Consider the following 17,695-nt stretch of genomic DNA (forward strand, 5'->3'; position numbering starts at 1 on the left):
TAAGGCTGGACATTTTGAAATCCCTCTTCACAGGCATGTTCCTGAAGGTCAAGGACAGACGGGTCTGGCTTCATTTCTGCTACGAGAATCTCACCAAGATGTGCGCATTTTGTGGTCTCTTGGGACACACTTGGAGGAAATGTCAGCGTCTGCCGAAAGACAAGAACCATGACCAGCTTCGTGAAATGCTGGAACATCGCTCAATTGTCCACCCTGGTGAATGGCATCGAGCAGAATACAGGCCTGACAAGCAAATCATCTTCCCTGTCTACAAAGAGGATGCTCCACTCAACCCTTGTGCAACTATACGATTCAGAGAGGAAGACGAGGACTCGGAAGATGATTCCGGCCCTAAAAAGTGTCGCCGGATGGATGGCAAATCGGCAGACTTTCCCTCCCTCCTCCTCAAACTCAGCTCTGCAATCTCATATCCTGCTCCGGATCCGGATCCGAACCTGAAACCGGATACCCAGCAATCCTCACTCGCCCTCCTGAATCCAAATCCTCAGACTCCATTTTTTGAAACCACCCTCATTGAATCCTCCTCAGAGGACATCTCACTCCAGGAATCCCCTCCTACCCAGTTGGCCACCCACCCCCTACGGGAAAAGATACAAACTCCTGCAGCTTCGAGCAGCAGGAGATCCAAGAAAGAAACTAATTGAGCTGCCTCAAATGGATTCCCTTCTCCCCCTACCTCCTAATCTAACCAACCTAGAACTCGGTTATCACCCTAACCCTTTAACAATAACACCCTCAAACCCCTCCCATAACCTAAACCTACCACCCACCTCCTTTGTCTGCACTGGTGGTGATTTTGCCGAGATTGATCTCAACTCATGCAACTGGTGGGAACGTTGGCTTGAGACAACTTCACCTCAGCAGCAAATGGAGTTCCTCACAAATCTGCTATTTCAGGTACGCTACACTATAACCTACCCTTCTTTCCATTTACAACATAGTGTGTTTCTGTGTATTTAATTCCCTGACATAATGAAAATACTTGCATGGAACATCCGGGGTTGTGGCTCCAAAGAGAGTCACTGAACGGATACATAAATGTAAAATCCACAAACCAGGCATTCTTTCTCTCATGGAAACCAAACTTGATGATTCATCATCCTGAAAACTAATCAAACGACTCTGCTTCCCTTCCTACGTAACCTACCCTTCTTCTGGGGCCAGTGGAGGTCTACTAGCAGCATGGGTCAATGACCTACCTGTTACACCAATCTCCACATCCAAGAATCACATCAACCTCCTTATGGAAGACCAACCAACAGTCCAGCCATGGCTTCTCGCTCTCCTCTATGACCCCCCCAAACGAGAGGAGAGGGAATCTAATATCTCAGCAAACAACCCATAAATCATCTTGGGTGATCTCAACACACTTGATAATCCAAACGACTACAAAGGCCCACTTCCCCCACATAGAAAGATATCACCAGCACTCCAAAACTTCATGACATCACATAATATGATTGACATACCATTCGATGCCCCCCCCCCCTTCACCCGGTCTAATCGACAACAAGGCCTAGCAAATGTCCAGGAGCGCCTAGACCAGGCCATCTCAAATTTACAATGGTTCCAAAACTTCCCAGAGGCAAGAACTCAACACCTAACAACAGTAAACTCAGATCACAAGGCCATCCTGGGATCTGTCCCCACGAAAATCCGGAAAAAAAAAAAAGGAAGATTCCACTTCCAACCCTTCTACTGAAAACGAAGATTGTCGTCACATTGTAGATAACTCTTGGAACACTAACCTCAATAACTCTGCATATGTTTGCTTGGTATCTAAGCTAGAGTCTCTAAGAAGGTCCCTTTCCATCTGGAACAAGGAAGCCTTCGGGAACATCTTCGACACCGTTAGATACTTGGAACAAAGACTTGACTCTCTCAGACAACGGGAAGATGACCAAGCAGTACACAAACAAATACAGGAACTGGAAGCCGAATACAACAAATGGTTAGCAAGGGAGGAACAACTTTGCTGGCTACGCTCAAGGGAAAACTAGTTCACATATGGAGACAGAAACACCAAATACTTCCACATGTCAACAAAACTGAGAAAGAGAAGTAATACCATCTAGTGACTGCAATCATTCCAGGGTGAAGAGCTAACTACAGAATCCCAAATTGCAAAAGAATTCCAGCAAGAATTCCTCAAAGCCAGCGGTACACCTGAAGGTCCACCTCCTTCATTAAACCAGTTGCACCTCCCAAAACTAACACCCGAGGAAGTAGAGGAGCTCCTCAGAACACCTACCTTGGAAGAAGTCCAAAAGGCAGTTTTTCAAATGCACCATCACAAAGCCCCGGGTATAGATGGTTACACTAGCTTCTTCTATCAAAAATTCTGGGACATTGTGGGCTCAGACATCCACAGGCTAGTTCAAGAACTCTTCAGTCTCAACATTGACCTAAAAAGCCTAAATGAAACCTCACCGGTATTCATACCAAAAAGCCCTAGTTCTAAGGCTGCAGCCCATTATAGGCCCATTAGCCTTTGCAATGTGGTCTACAAGATTCTCACTAAAACCCTAGCCAATCAGATGCAACCCCTCATGGACAAACTCATTGCACCCAATCAGGCTGGCTTCATCAAAGGGAGACAGATCACAGATAATGTCATACTAGCAAAGGAAATTATAAGCTACATGCGCAAAAAGAAAAAAGGCAAGAAGGGCTGATTTATAGATACCTCCCATCCACCTCATACTCCATAAACTTGAATGGAGGGCATTTTAGTCATTTTACCTCCAACCGAGGACTGTGGCAAGGTGACCCACTGTCACCATATTTATTCAACATAGGGATGTCAATCCTATCACAACTCCATGAAGAAGAGCTCCGGAAAGGAACCCTTAAAGGGATACGAATAGCAAGACACTCACCCCCAATCTCACATTTATTATGTGCAGATGACTGTTTCACTTTTTGCCAAGCGGTAGCAAACCAACTAAGAAAGTTAAGGGACATACTCCATCTATTTGAGGAATATTCAGGCCAAACCATTCATCCACAAAAATCAAGCATCTCCTTCAGCCCGAATATCCCTCTGCGACATCAAAGATGCCTCAGACACATCCTAGGGATGAAACACATGGGTTTGCATGAAAAATACCTAGGTTCTAGGCTCTAGACAAGCCATCAGAAGACTAGATCTTTCCAAGAAATAAAAGAAAGGATCAGAAGCAAAATGTCAAGCTGGAGAGCTCAACTTCTCTCACAAGCAGGGAGAATCACCCTTGCCCAATCAGTTGCCTCTGTAGTCCCCATATATCAAATGAGTACACACATCTTCCCATCCAAACAACTCACAGGAATTGAAAGATCCATAAGACAATTTGTTTGGGGCCACGGACATCAAGACCGCCAACCGAGCCAGATTGCATGGGCAAAAGTCACAAGACCTAAAATGCATGGAGGCCTAGGCTTGCGCAAACTCAAGGAAATGAACCAAGCCCTCTTTGCAAAACAAATCTGGAGACTCCTCTCGAATCACTCCTCACTATGGGCCCAGATCATCATAGCCAAATATTTCAAAGACAAAAGCTTTTAGCAAGCCAAAATTTCAAATGGTGCATCATACTGGTGGAGACATACACTTAAACTCAAAGAAAAATTCAAGCTTGAACTCACATGGCTGATAAAAAATGGAAGATATATCTTTGCCTTCCACAACCCTTGGCTGACACCACTTGGAGGAGGCACCCCTAGTGGGTTAAACCATCTGAACATTGACAAGAGCAAGGTCAGAGTTACAGACCTTATGAACCCTGATGGCACATGGAACACACAGCCGATTAGTTCCCTGTTCTCAGAAAGAGAAAAGTTATACATCCTTCACTCTCTCCCCAATTAATCCTTATTGCAGGATACTCTAATCTAGAAGCGCACTAAGACAGGAATATTCACAGTCAAGTCAACCTATAAAACTTTCACTAGCTTCTCTCCCTCCAGCTCCACAGTACACAACATTTGGAAGGATATCTGGAGAATACAAACCCCAGAGAGAATCTGTCTCTTTATGTGGATATTCTTATGGGAATCACTCCCCACAAGAACCACCCTTTGGAAGATGGGCATCCTCTAAGGCTCCTCGTGTCCTTTCTACTCAAAATCTGAGGAATCGTTTCAACATGTCTTCTTCGAATGTGATTTAACTCGAGTTATTTGGCTGCATGCACAGGTAGGTATCAACCTTAACAGAATGAAAAATAATTCCATGATCCAATCAATCTCAGAGAGGAAGCAACAACTCGGCGTGGATAGAAGCACTCAACTTCAGCTTCTTGCGAAGACAACCACCACCATCTACTACATCTGGGAAGCCAGGTGTAAACTTGTTTTTGAACAACGAACACCTCAACTGGATAAACTTCCCAACCACATCACATCTTTAACCCCATCTCTTTCTCATTCACCAATGAATAAACTCATGAACCTAAAACCATGTAATGCTACCACAACCCTATCCCCCTAACTGGACCCTCCACCACACACAACTTACATCTTTACTGATGAATCCCATAGGAACTTACATGATACATCGTATGGCTTTGTAATACTTAACCCTAAGAAATGTTTCCTTGTAGTCATAGGTAAGCCATGCAAGCTATGGAAGCCGATCCAAGCAGAATGAAGAGCAGTCTATGAAGCCTTGATCTATCTAAACTCCCTCAACATCCAAAGAGTGCAAGTTTTTTTGTGATGTAGCAGTAGTTCTTTCCCAACTTGATCACATGGAAGCCCCAAATGCAAACTGGGAAGACAATGGATATTTTGTTTTAATTCAACAACTGCTTAAATGCCAATGGTTTGTATTATAATTTTCAGTATATGTCACGTACTCTGAACTTGGCCCATGTAATGACTTATGAAGCATGTAAAAACAAGGTATCTTTTGCATTATTTGACACTCCTCCCACATAGCTATCAAAACATTTTGCACCTATAGCCAGAGGGGACAGTGAACTCATGTATATTCTTAAATAGTTTTTGAATGAATCCTTGTTTTCCATAATGGTAGTTTAAGAAATTTACCCTATAACTTATCCGTATGGGGTCATTCACTAGTTTAGTAGAGAGAAGGAAACTAAAATAAAATATAAAGAAAACATAAAGGAAAAAAGTTTAATGAATTAGAATTTTCCTAAGATTGGGTTTTAGCCTAGTTCAATCAAGAGAAATGGGGAGTCTAGACTAGGATCACGATTCGTCTCCAATCGGCACATAAATTGGGTTTTGGCCTGATTCGATCAAGATAGCAAGGGAGTCTCAACTAGGATGACAATTCGTGTACAATAAGCACTGACAATTGAGAATGGTAATCAGGATGGAGGAAAGAATGCGATGGTTAGGGTGAGATTTCCGCCTGAACTGAGGAGAGCACTTCTAATTACGATAATTACTATCAACTTCATCGGAAACAAGAATGGAAAATGTCAAAAATGTCGCCACTGAGAACTACCACTGGTAGGAGTTGCAGCGATGATGATATTAGTTGAGGGAAGCAAGGGACAATGAAAAGATAATAAAGAAATAGAGGGAGAGGGAGAAGTAATGAGAGAGAGAGAGAGAGAGAGAGAGATTAAAACAAAGGGGTAGAGAGAGAAGGAAGAAATGGAATGGGATGCGCTAAGTTCAGATCCGTTGTTGCAACCAGTTGCAGCAGCAGTGATGACACCATGGTGGACTAAGCAGGAAAGAAAGAAATGAAGGGGAGTGAGAGGAATTCGATCGAAAGAGAGAAGAAATAGTGTAAAAGAAGAAGGAGATCAGAGAGAAGATTTCCGCCATCGTTCGCTTCTTATTCGAACCGAGGTTGAAGATGAACAGTGTCATAACAGTGAATTTTGTCCCCCTTTCAATGAGAATTATGTTCATTTAAGTATTAGGGTATAATGGCAATTTCATAATTTTTTGAAAACCCAAGGGTGGTTTTTGGCAATTTTTGAAAGACTGGGTCAAGAGGGTCAAATCGGGGTTCAGGTTCAATGATGGGGTTTAGGTCAAAACATGGAGAGTTGAAATGGTTTTGATCACGTATAAGGGTTTCGTATGTGTAGGCAAATGAGATTGATCAAAATAGAATCTTTTTAGATGAATGGGTAAATTGGAGAATTTTTCACTAAAATTTGGCAAGGTTGGGTTTTTTGGGCTGTCTGAGTTGATTGGCTGGGTTAGATTGGGTCGAATGGGCTCGGATAAGGTAGATCTAGAAAGGGCTTGACTCAATCAATCTAGGGGTTCGAAATGGAACCTTGGTGCGATGAAGTGGCAAACAAATGTAGTTTTGGGTGAAATTTCACATGGTGAGGTTTTTATGTGGTTTAAGGTGATAGAAAAGGTAAGATTGGATCAACTAGGCCCGACTTGGGTGGATTTGAAATCCGGTCAATCTCGAGCCTTGAAATAGAATTTTGGTACGATGAAGGTGTAAATGGAGGTATTTTGGGTTAAAATTTCATACGTAGGGGTTCTTTGGCATTCTAGGGTGATTGGGAAGGTCTAATTTTTTATATGTTTTTTAATCAAGTGGATATGGGTTGTAGGTGTTTTAGGCTAACGAGGGATTTTGAAATGGAAATTTCGTTTGATGAAAGGGTAAACAGAGGAATTTTGTATTGACATTTGCTAGGTAGGTATTCTAGAAGGTCTTGAGTCTAATGGATTGTTTGATTAGAGGATTAAAGTGTAGATGGGGGTTGATCGAGGCCATTTGATTGGTATCAAAAAGGGTTTAATGGCGGATTTAGAGGCTTTAGGGCTAAAAGTTGGGGTTTTTGGGTTTTTGGGTGTTTTAGAGAAATTAGAAGGGTCTAATTAGGTATTTGGGGCAAATTAGAGGTTCGGGCGGTAGACCGAGCAAAAATCATGTGTTGGTAGTAGGGAAGAATGGTTGGTGGCTTGGTGCTCAACGAAAGTCACATCCATGAACACATAGGTGTGATGATAAGAGGGGTTTAAACACTTATACCCCTTTTGATAGGTGGGATATCAAAGAAAAATACAGATAATAGAATGTGGGTCAAGCTTACCACGAGATGAAGACAAATCTTGGATAAAAACTAACATCCAAAGGTATGAATAGGGATAGAAAACAATGGACACTTAGGAAGCGAGATTTGGTGTGGGCCTTGAACTTCAAAACATGAGTAGGCATATGGTTGATAAGAAATGTTGTAGTCAACACAGCATCAGCCCAAAGCCTCGTAGGAACATGCATGTGTAACATCGAACCTCTTAGGAACATCCATATGTAAAATGCATACCATTTTGTTGTAGGGTCCTGGGGCAAGTATTTACATGAATTGTACCACGTTGGGTAAAAAACTAGTTCTTGCCATCTTTGAAGTATTCTCAAGCAATTTTTAAATGAAAATTTTGCATTTCTACCTGAAACTGAGTGAATACCATTCTATGAAAAATCTTGAATTATTTTTGGAACTTCATCTTGTGAACGAAATAAATAAATCCAAATGTACTAATGACGTATCAGTAACCTCCTTTAATAACAATAGTAGTAAGGCCCCATACATCAAAGTGAACAATTAGAAAGGGAAATCTAGCTATTTTATTTCTTGGAGGAGAATTTGTTCTACAATATTTTCTTAAAAGACAAGTTGGACACTGAAGTGAAGACTCAAACACTGACTTAAATAAAGTTGAAAGCAAGACTCTTAAAGATGGAAAAGACAAATGGTCCAAATGGTAATGCCACAAAAAAATTGGTGCCTTCATTAAAAGGACTCTTAGACTAACTCACAAAACCCGTTGTATTACTTGTATTCAAAGCAATAACATCATCAAGAATGCAGAGACCACCCACCACACAAGCCTTACCAATTGTTCCCCCATAAGTAAAATCCTAAAAAATGTAGAAATAAAAAAAAAAGGTTACACTACAATTCAAGGATTTGGTAATGCAACCAATAGATAAAAGATTAGTAGGAAATTTGGGAACATGATAAATTGAATGAAGAAGAACCCCATTTTGTAAGGACACTACACCTTAGCCAGTAATGGTGGTGTGTAAACCATCAGCTAGCCTGACTTTGACTCTACTAAAAAGTAAATGATATGCTGAAAACAAATTAGGCTTAGTAATCATATAATTGGTTGCCCCATAATCAATGATCTAAGGGTTAGAGGATAAGGTAGACACATGAAATGTAGAGGCCCGGTTACTTGAAGTGGACACATGCGAGGTAGGAGTGATGGAAGTTTCCTCAACTTGATGAGAATTCTACCATATTCTTCTAGATAATCATGTAATATATTCAATAATTCCTTCTTAAGTTAGAACCTGTAGAGACATCCTCTTGAGATGAACTACCAGAAACAACATTAGCCAAGCCATAGTTTTTCCTAGAATATTGTGGTTGCTCCTTCTGGAATGACTAAAAATTCTTCGGCTTGCCTATAAGATCCCAACATGTCTCTTTAGTGTGTCTAGGTTTACCATAGTGAGTACGTCTTAATTTATCTTTATCAACATCCCCAATTTCTTCATCCATGTACCACCCTTCTTATCTATGTTACTTCCCTTTGCAAAGAGATACTTGTTGCTCTCCCTCTTGAAGTGATGAAAGTTCCTTACTCCCTAAAATCTAAACCCGAATAGGCTCATAACTAGGAATAAGATCTAAAAAAACTCGTTGTTGATTCACAAGTCTTTTGTACTCTTTTGCATCTGATTCATTCTTCTAGTCAACATATTGATAATAATCCAATTTCCTCCACATGGAGGTAAGAGTTAAGTAGTAACCTAAAAGACGTTTCTCCCCTATTTACATTTGGAGGACTCAACCTGTAGTTGATAAATAAAAGCATAGTGCCTCTACTCAGAGAAAGTTGCCTTAGCCTGGTCCTAGATTTCCTTAGCAGTTCCAACCCACATAAAGTTCTTTCTCATACTTGGATGAATAGATGTAACAAGCTAAGACATGATCAGATAATTCTCTTGAACCCACTTATCATGGGCTACACTAGTCTCTTTGGGTTGAGGAATATCACCGAACAAATATTCAAGCTTCCTCTAGACCCAGTTTTCAGCCCCTGGGATAACCATATACTTCCAACCAAACAAACAACTAACAACACCAACAAGAGAGTGACCAGGTAATTTTTTTCATTTTTTCAAAGATTAATAGTCCTCTTCAAGAAAACAAACACGCTATACTGAGAACCTTCCACAAGAAATGAATAGTAGTGAAGGACCCCTCCCAACACTACCAAGTAAAAAAATAAATAAATAAACAATGAATAACTCTACAGTCAAAGTTCACAAAAAAATAGACTATAACAATCTTGAACCTTGCAAGAAAAAGATAATGAAGGAGCTTCCATCATAAACAAACTAGCACAGTAAGCAAAAACAGGCTTGGTCACTAGAGATCCAAAAACAAGGCTTACACCACAACTGGTTGGATCTCAGAGCACAACCATACAAAACATTGAGAGGAACCTCTCTAAACACTCAACAATCCATCACGAGAAGCAAACAAAACACCTAAACAATCACCCTCTTGATCCCATGACCAAAAAGGGAAAAAAATATAGAAAACCCTTACTCGATCAGGTCGTTAGATTTGAGTAATCACAATTTTTCTAGAGAAACTCAAGGGAGATAAAGGAGGGAAAATAAGATGTACTCGAGCTCCTCTTGTAGTCAGACCTGCTTTGATACCATCTGGAATGGAAAATAAGAAAGAAAGGAGAAGATAGAAGAAAATAAAGAAAAAATTACCAAAAAATAGCACTCTTCCCAAATGTATGCTCTCTCTCTCTCTCTTTGGTTACACATGTCTCACATTCCTTACTTGCCTCAACACACCTTGCACCTCGACTCATCAATTGAGTTCCTCAACTTGCCTTTTTACTGACTTGACCATCAAGGGCTCCTTCCCTGGGTAGAATCTCGGGGCATCTGATGTATTTTGTGATTTCAGGTGACTACTAACCACCAACACCATGATCTTCTAGGTCATCTTTCTAGCTCTTATCCTTGTTGCAAATCTGATGAGCAACATGTTAGTATTAGACTATCATATTTTTTGTGTCAAGCGAATCTTTTGCTTCTTTTTCTTTTCATTTGCTTTCTTAGACAATTAATGGGTGGTGAGTTAGTGATCCACATGTAACTATGTAACCTCACTGTTCGAAGTTTTGGACAAATATTTGAAGAGAGAATGCACTCATTTACAAGGACTTTCTCCAACTGTACTAGATATTGACTCGTCCTCCTCCAATATGTTTTGGTGTTCTTGATACAACATCTTAGTTAAGGAGATGGAACAAATTGTTCGCTTCATAATAGTAAATCCTTTTTCACTGTTGGACGCATTGATCTTCCTTACACTCTTCTAATTGTACTTTATAGTTAGTTTTTACATGTGGTCTAGGAAGGATATTGCTTCTGCAAGGTTAATAAAGGGCATAATGGGCTAGTGAAAAATAAGACACTTATCCTAGTCGGAGGTGGTACTAAGAAACATTCAATAATTTTTTATCCAAGAACAATGAGAATGCGAACAACTTTATGATATGAGAAGTGATTGTTGAACAACAAAAAGTATATTATCACTTTTACATGTTGGACACTGTTAAAAGCAAGTAAGTTCAATAAGACTCCTCTAGCTTACATATGTAGATGGATTTATTCCATAATTTAGAATTTAAGGATGGTATTGGCAATGCTATTGCATCTAGTCAATCAATTATTATGTCAACTATGTTAATAACTGAATACTATTTTATGGTAGTTATCTGCTGATACTTGTTTGTGTATTAATTTCTATTGATATCAGATTCAATCAGGTGAACTTTTATTCAATCTCTCTCTTTGTGGTGAAGTTCTTGATGCAATTAATATTTATCTTGTTTGAGTCTCCAAAGGTCTTGTTAGCATAAAGTGGGACATTAACAAGATTCAACACATCATATGGTTAATTTTATATTTAAGATCCGAGATGACGAAAAGAAATCTATATGTTGTTCACAAGACTTGCATAATCATCTTAAACTATCTTTCTATTGAATTAATATGACTTTATGGTTGTAATGCCATGGCTTTTCCATCACTCATAGGGGTTAGGAGTTGCCACCATAAAGGGAAAATGAGGTGATGGACCTTTAATGTTGTGTTTGGTTTGATAGAAAATAAGAAAAAAGTAAAGAGTAGAGGGAAATTCACAAAAATACTTAAGAACTTTCTGTCATCTTTCTATTTCTCTCTCCTTTTCTATCAAATCAAGTACATCCTAACTTTAAACCAAAAGAAAAATTGATAAAAAGCTTGCCCCAAAAGTTCACTAAAACAAAAATTTACCAAGGAGTATATTTGTGAGAAGAGATGCTCCAATGAGGGATTACCCTCATACTAGAGCAAGCTTGAAAAGAAACAAGTAAAAACATGGGAGAGTAGAGTTGTCACTACATAAAAAAGCCCTTTATACCTTTGATTTGGCAAGCCCACCAACAATTGCATTTATGGTTCTAGAGGCCCTACCAGTACTATCTGGTATGAGTTTCATTGTTTGTCTATTCTCATTCAAAAATGAATTAGTCTCCAATCTCCATGAACTACTTCCCATGCTTTGATTCCATCTTATGGTGGTGGTTTTATAAAGAATCCATAGGGCATACGGATTAAAGGCAACTTAGGCCCTATTTGGTAACGTTCTATGAGAACATTTTGCGCGTTCCCGATGTTCTCATGGAGCAAAAAGACGTTTGGTACAAAAAAAAACAAAAAAACAAAACAAAACAAAACAAAACAAAAAGAAAACAAGGTGTTCTCGCGTGAAAATAGCACCCAAAGAATGCATACTTTTGGATTGAAAAATCGGTGTTCCCAAAGAACACATTCCCAGGAAATAGCACAATTCCCACAGCGTTAACCTCTATTGATGAACATGGGGAAACTACTGGAATTGGTAGCTCATATTAAAGAAGCAAGTCCGGTATTGGTACCAAATAAAGAAGCTAAAGGTTAAAATTTTTAGTTTGATGGAGTAAGTTCCATACAAAAAACAAGTCTGGTATTTGTTGATGTTTTTGTTTTTTTTTTTTTGTTCAATGGATTAAGTTCCATACAAAAAATAAACTCCACTATATAATGGAATGGGATGTTTGTTAATTTCAGAGCTCCCACACCCATCATGACTGAAAGTTGATTTCAGCTAGCTGATGGGGATTTCAGATCTCAACTTTTTTTATTATCAATTGAAAATTTATTATAATGACTGAAACAAGATGATGGAAATAAGATGGATCGAGCCCCCACACCCATCATGACTGAAAGTTGATTTCAGCTTATTGGGATTGCAATTTTCAATTCTTTTTTGTTGATTATCAATTGAAAGCTGATTATAATGATTGAAACATGATGATGCAAATCAGATTGAACAAGCTCCCACACCAATTCGGGTAGATCAATTCATACCCCATGATGGTGACAGACAAGTTGAAATGCGAAAAGAACCAGTTGCATGAAATAGAGATCGATTTGTAGCTATCATGGGGTATGAATTGATCTACCCAAATGGGCGTGAGAGTAGGTTGTGGGTGTTGTTGCATCATGGCATGTTGGGATTTTGTTTCATTGCTTGTATGTTTTGTTTTGATCCTCAAGTGATCAAGGAGTACGTATTTTTTATTGTTAATTTTAGACTTAATGTGGGTGGATTTGCAAAATTGATGTTAAGAAATAGTTTCATTACCCAAACGATATTTCTATTCCTGTAGAACAAAAATTCGTTTTCGAAGAACAATTTGCCGAACATATCTAATTACTCCTGAAGAGAAAGAAATAAAATTCTTATTCAGGAACATGAATTTCTAAAAGAACAGGAATAGGTGGGAACATTGCCAAATAGGGTCCAAATGACCTCCCAGTACCAGTAGCTCTGGAGCAACAAGATCATTGTGCAGGTTTCACAATTTCTATGGCCACAAAAGACATGAAAACTTTATATGCTGCATAATATACAAAATCGTGTCCCTACATTTGACTTAGATATTGAAGCACATCATTAAATAGAGTGTGTAAAAGAATAAGATATACTTTTCTTATTCTTCCTTTTCTGTGTTTAGGAAATCTTGAGGATGGGGTAAGGCCATAAAGGTTAAAGCGGGATTTGATCCTAGGTCAGTGGGGAACTACATCCATTAATTGATGTTACTAGTTGAGCCAATTGGCAGCTTCACAAAGTATGTAATACTTATTATATAATTGTCCATGCCTTATATTTTGTTTTCTGAATCACTTTATTTGTTTATCTTGTTGATCTCTTAGTTTTGATTGGTAATGTATACAAAATATTGGGAAGTTGATTGCATCAAGACTGAAAATGATGTTGGATTCCATAATTTCATATCAGGGATCTTTTGTTCATAATAAGCATATCCAAAATGGTGTTCTCATTGCAAATGAGCTAATAGACTCAAGAAGAAGAAGAAGAAGTAGAAAGGGGTTGGTCTACAAATTTGACTTTTAGAAACAACTTATGCCCATGTCAATTGGGCCTTCTTGGATTACATGTTGGGAGAATGCACCTTGGACAGAATTGGAGAAACTGGATTAAAGCCTATACTACTACTCCAAAATTCTCAGTCCTAGTCAATGGTCCAGCAAAAGGAAATTTCAAGAGCTCAAAGGGTCTTATACAAGGTGACTCCTTGTCACCATTCATAATCCCAATTGTTTTAGAGGGCTTAGGCAGAATGACGACCAAGGTTGTTGAAGGTGAATGTTTGGAAGGTTTTGAAGTAACAATGGATCCATGATTGCTTTGTCAAAATTTGTTGATGACACTATTTTTTTTGTGATGCCAAGGCAGATCAGGTCTTTCATCTAAAGTACCTAATGTGTTTTTTTTTAGGTGGTGTCCAAATTGAAGGTAAACTTGTCAAAGAGTGGCATGCTTCAATGAGTGAGCAAACCATAGCGGAGAGAACCCCATATTTGCTAATATTGCCCATTCACTCATTCTAATAAAAGATATTTTTTAAAAGACACTAAAGTTATAAAACATTTTTTATAAGGATTAAGAATTTAAGACCCTGATATGGACTTATTTGGACTTGCCTCGAGGGGCTTGATCGGGAGTTCAAGGGCAGAGCCCCCATCCTAATTGCTGAACACAAAAAAAAAAAAACAGAAAAAATGCACAAATTTTCATAAGGTGCACACTTGGGCTAAAATGCAAGATGCTTTGAAAATGTCACACCTAAGGGTGGAAATGGATCGGATCATGATCCAATCCGATCCTATTTGATCGAATTTGGATCACCCTTGTTTGGATCTTGGATCGGATTCAGATCACCCCTTATTCGATCTGAGAAGATCCAATCCCACATATATTATATATTTATAAATATATAATACACATATATGTTATTTATTTATTTATAAATATATTTTTATATTATATTTTTATAAATTTGTTATATTATTTATTTTTTATAAAAAACATGTATATATATGATGAGAATAATTTAAAAATACTTGTATTTTTGTTTTTAATTTATTTAAATTAGTACATTTTATTTCTCTTTTAATAATTTATTAATTTTTAAAGAAAATAAATCAGATTGGATCAGATCCGAAGATTCAACTTATCGATAGGATTTAAATCTAAATCAAGTCCTATTAGATCCGATCGATAGGACTATGCTACCAATCTTGCAATGTCTTGTACTGTGCTTTATTGTATTTTAGTGACACCCCACATTGCATGCTGGTTTGTAGGTGGTGTGTTTAAGCCTTCAAGATCAAGTTGTCACACAGAGAAATGATATTTTGGTGTTACTGACGGTATTTATGGAAGAGGACATCACTGGAATTTACTGTGGGTGTGCCACCACTCTGCTCAGGATAACCTGTGCTGCTATGAACATTCCCCAGTTTTGAGGTGATGTGCTGCCTGTTAATCACTCACTTCCTTCTGAGCTCCAGACTCATACACTTCAAACACTGACTTTACTCCTGCTTGGGCCCCTGAAGTTGGTGAAGCTTGAGTTAATGCAGCTCTTTACATCAATAAGCATTCATCGGAAAGCAAGATAATTCTATCAGCCTTCCCTTGTTCTCTTGCTTTGAAGGGTAACTGCATTGTATTTCTTATGTGATGTTCTATCAAATTTGCTTTGAAGGGCAAAGTATATTTTATTCTTAGTATATGTTTGGCATTGATGCTGCAGATACAGCTGATGTGTGGGTTGGAAGTACCGTTTTCTGAGAAAATGATGTATTTTTTTTGTTTGGAAACGTTGCTTGTCAAGTAGGACGTTTCTTGTAACAATAGCAACACCTTCTATTTGGTACCAGTATTCCATATCTGTTTTCAGCACTGGTACCCATTATAGGAAGTCCACGTCACTACCGCATCGTGTCCTCATTGGTAGTAACGAGCTCCCATTTGAGAAAATGTCAAATTCGGCATTGCTCCAAACCACATCTTCTCGATTTCCAAAGTGTGGTTTGGAGCACCGATTTTTATGAAAAAACGGTTCCAAACATATTAGAGCACCATTTTTTCCAACGTTGATGTGTCACCGTTTTCTTGAAGAACGGCACCTTTGCCAAACAGACACCTAGTGTAGTGTTATACCAGAATTTCAAGACCCCTAAGTTACTTTGTATGATTGGGGGAACAAAGTGTTGGAGCTGGTAATTTCAAGATCCCTATTTGACTTTGTATGATGGGGAAACTTTGCCATGGCTGTTAGTAGTTTGTCAATTAGTTTCATGAAATATTCCTTTAAACATTTTTTTAAACCCTAGGCTGTCGTGTTATCTTATAAGACCATTTTGCCCCTTTAAATTAGTTTTTCTAAGATCCTTACTTTCACATGTTTCTCCCAATTTCTTTCAATAACTTTCATCTTGAGAATGATGGATTCGTTGATGCCTTGAGAATGATTCATGCTTAAGAATGGTTATTTTCATCATTTTGATATTTGTTGGCTTGTTTCTGCCAATTCTTAATTTTTGAATGGACAATTTATCAATTTACTTTATCCATAATCCTATTCATGGATCAAGGATCTAAGTGCTGAAATCTAGTTTAGGTGGGGCGGTTTATTGGTCTTTGTTACTAAACAAAGCTTGGGTGGACTAGTGTTACCACTCCCCAAGTATTATCTCAGTTTTACCCTTCCTCTTCTCTTCTTCTGCTTGCCATTTCCATGAAGCTAAATAACCCGACGAAAGACCTTTCAATAGAAAGAAAGGTGGTAGCCATTAAGGGTGTCAATGGACCGGTTTTGCGTTGGGACCCGTCCAAATTAAATTCAATTTGGTCGGATTGGACGGACAAACAAGACATATTGAATTGGATCAATCCAAACTTAATGGTTCAAAGTCTTTATTGGATTGGATTGGACCTGGTCCATCTGTAATGAATTTATATTGGATTGGGTTGGACTGAGCCAATATTTGGTCCATTGATATAAGATAAGAATATAGGTGTCAATGGACTAGGTTTCGGTTGGAACCAATCTAAATTAAAACTAATTTGAACAGATTGAATGGTCCAAACATTGAATTGGTTCGATTCAAAATAGTCCAAAATATTCATCGAATTAGATTGGACCTAGTCCATTTGTAATGGAATTACATTGGACTGGATCGAATTGGACAAAATCCAGTTCAATTGACAACCCTGGTAACCATTAGAAAGCATAGAGAAGCTAATGAACCAGATCAAGGAGCTCAACTGCTCAAGTACATGCCTAAGAGTAGGGGTGATAATTTCAGCCAGGCTTGGGCTTAATACTTCAAGCCCAGCCCAGGCTCGGCCCGCATATATTTAAACTTACACATTTTGTGTATAATGTATACATATGTATACATGTTATTTTACATTATATTATATATTTTATATATAAATGTTATAACATGACATGTATAATTTATATTATATGTAATATTTAATATTACATAATATATAAAATAAAAATTTATATGCAAGTTATGTCATTTAATATAAAATAATATAGATATATAATGTTTTATATATGAAAGACATTGGCCCGGAATCAGGCCTAGGCCCATGTAGACCTGGGCTAGGGCTTATGTTACATGCCCAGAACCCTGGGCTGGGCCGGGCCCAGGCCTAAGCTTTAGCCCTTATCATAAGTGCAAAGCCCGGCCCGGGCCCAGCCCATGATCACCCCCACCTAAGAGCCTCCAATGCCAAGCTTGCAATTGCGAGAAGGACGAGAAATCCAAGAAATTTTTTAGCTCAAGAAAGCTATCGAGAGGGGTAACATGGATGATGCTCATATCTAGGCAGAGTATACAATCTAAAAGCGCACCAAACAGATGATGACTACCTCCACCTAGGGGTAGAGGTGTAAAGTGGGTTGTGTCAGGACGACACGGCACGACCCATGGGCGGCCCATGCAAAGTGTGGGTCATGCCGCCATCCCCGGTGAAAAATTTGAGAGTCAGCCCGGCACGGCCCAAGCCCGTGCGGGCCCATGCCATGCTGTGGCCCGAGCCTTGGGCCAGGTTGAACCGTGCATCGGGACAAAGCTATTTATTTTAAAATTTTGATAAAAAAACTTAAAATTTTAATTTTATATGAATTTTGTCTATACAATTTCTTATATATACAATAGTTAAATAAATTGGTATAATAAAATTAAAAAATATATATTTATTTTATTAATATA

At 38.5% G+C, this 17,695-nt stretch overlaps 1 long non-coding RNA gene across 1 annotated transcript; it reads left to right on the forward strand.

Moving 5' to 3' along the window:
- Nucleotides 1-521: 521 nt before the first annotated feature.
- On the forward strand, nt 522-4,865 carry LOC148861396 (uncharacterized). Its single transcript, XR_016094942.1, has 2 exons — nt 522-918; nt 4,605-4,865. It is a non-coding gene; the product is annotated as an uncharacterized LOC148861396 (long non-coding RNA).
- The last annotated feature ends 12,830 nt before the right edge of the window (nt 4,866-17,695 follow it).

This window comes from Nelumbo lutea, chromosome 4, assembly GCF_056320005.1.
Source record: "Nelumbo lutea isolate HS-2025 chromosome 4, American lotus-T2T, whole genome shotgun sequence".
In the NCBI taxonomy this organism is placed as follows: Eukaryota; Viridiplantae; Streptophyta; class Magnoliopsida; order Proteales; family Nelumbonaceae; genus Nelumbo; species Nelumbo lutea.